Below are 2,184 nucleotides of genomic sequence, written 5' to 3' on the forward strand. Positions count from 1 at the left end.
AGAAAGAATGATGAGACTTGTCTTGTGTAATATAATGTGTGTAGAACTAAACAGTACCAGCAATAACTAATAAAAGGTGTCTTCTTCACCTCTTGCTATTACCTGTATGGTCCCCAACACCCTCTGGCAACAGGCAGGAGTGAGCCAGTCATAGGGAGCCCACCCTGACTCAGATTCGGTTCCTATGTATCCCTCACTTTCACACTTCTCACCAGTTCAGATCAACATTGACTCATCGAGACAAGAGTGGCAAGATGCACTCTAGGTAGAATCTCACACCACTGCCAATGTAAACAAAGCACTAACAACAATAACATAAATGTGATTTGCTTATCCAGTTGCATTTCCCAAAACATTCTTAAAATATTTTTTCAGGGAGCTTTTAAAAATGATGTTATTCAAAATGTTTTTAAAAACCTGAGATGAAACACAGCTGTCCACATCCCCCTCCACACCTTAACCCAAGCGGCTCTTTGTTCAGGAATGTCGATACCTCTGCACCTCTAAGAGCTCCCTGGCTGCCCTCTACTGATCCTCATTAAATGAAGAAGTGGAGGATGCAAGGGAAAGGAGAGGATCCAGGAGGGAGGAGAACCCCAGGGTAAACAAAACAATGCTACATTCACCCATCTCCAGGGAAAAACGCAAAGGAAAAAAAAAAGGAAAGTATTTTACTCAAGCAAAACATGGCAAAATGACAAAAGGTGCTCATTTTTTGATAAACACCCCAGCAAGACTAGCTTAGCACCGTCAGAGAAAAGTCACCCCCTACACATCCTCCCCACCCCAAGATACCCATTGCATTGCACACTTACACACACACACACACACACACACACACCCCGTGGCAGGGTAGGAAAGCTGCTGAGAGCGAAGCCATAGAAGCCATAGCGTGAGCCCGTCTGAGATAATAGCCTCTCTTTAAACCCCACCCCCATCACTAGAGAAAAGGGAGCCTCAGAAAGAAAGAAGGGAGGAGAAGAAAAGAGAAATCGAGAAAGCCCGAATTTCCAGGCATCAACTTTTCACGAAATGCACAACCAGGATAGGAAATACCTCCCTGCTGAGTAATGCTTCAAGGGTTGTAAATTCACCTCTCGAAAGGGGAGCCAGACCTGGGCGCGCACCCCGCCAGATGGCAAACCACTCCTACCTGCTCCATCCAGTCTGCCTGTCACGCCGCGCCCGAGACAGGCCTCCCACCCCCCTTTTTGGCAGAGCAACACACCAATAAGAGCCGAGCGTAGCTGGTTGAGAGAGGGCTGAGCAGTGATTTAGCAGGATTGTTTCAAAAGGGGGAGTGGGAAACCGGAGGAGAGAGTGAGGGTAAAAAACAAAGCCCTTTCCAATGAAACCAACCGTTTGGGGGCGTGGCTTATTACATTCGCTTTATTAATAAAAGAGATCAATGGAGCGTTCCTCTCTCCACCCACCCCGGAGGTGCCGGGCTTTAAATCCTTGGGGTTGGGGGAGGGGGGTTGGCAGGACTGCAGGCTTCCTCCAAGTTTCGAGCAGCACCTGCCACCTTCGTTGGGCCCTCCACCAAAAAAGAGGCTCCGAAATGCACAATCCAGGTTTCAGACTTTGCAAGACAGAGGAACGGCCACACGCAGCTCCCGGCGTCTCCCCCACTACCACCAGGATCAGCACACACACGCTTCTGATAGCCTGCAGACAGGATCCTTAGAAAGTTCCGGGGGAACGATCAGGGTCCTCCGCAGCCCCTGATCCCCCGCACCGCGCGGGTCTCCTGCCGCGACCCAGACGTGACACGCATCATGGACTCCGGGCTGCAGGGACGAGAGGCGTAAAGTTGCCCAACAGCCTCAGGAGACAAGGCTCAGAGAGGAAGGGGACCCGCGGGGCAAAGAGGCACAAGAGCCTTCAGCCCATCCCAAAAGCGGGGAGAGGCGGAGTGAACCCCGGTTCCAAGGGCGTCGGGCCGCTTTATTTACAAACAATGCGCTCGGCTGGAGGGGAAAAGGACCCAAGCCCCTCTCCCCCGACCCTGCTCCCGGGCGCTCCTGTTTCTGGGGCCCCCCTGCAGGCTCGGGAGACGTGCAGCCCAGGGGTAGCCCCGATCCCTCCCCTGCCGGCGCGGGGCGGAACTCCCCGGGGAGTCCCGGGCGGGAGGGGGTGCCGCTCACCTCGTCTTCGGAAAGTCCGTAGACCGGCTCCCCGAGC

General features: G+C 53.1%; 1 long non-coding RNA gene across 1 annotated transcript; it reads right to left on the reverse strand.

Annotated features, from left to right (window-relative positions):
- Positions 1-1,361: 1,361 nt before the first annotated feature.
- LOC107139485 lies at positions 1,362-2,184 on the reverse strand. The gene is made up of 2 exons (XR_001503157.2): positions 2,148-2,184; positions 1,362-1,790 (listed from the first exon to the last, which is right to left on the reverse strand). It is a non-coding gene; the product is annotated as an uncharacterized LOC107139485 (long non-coding RNA).

This window comes from Marmota marmota, unplaced genomic scaffold (genome assembly GCF_001458135.2).
Source record: "Marmota marmota marmota unplaced genomic scaffold, marMar, whole genome shotgun sequence".
Taxonomy (NCBI): Eukaryota; Metazoa; Chordata; class Mammalia; order Rodentia; family Sciuridae; genus Marmota; species Marmota marmota.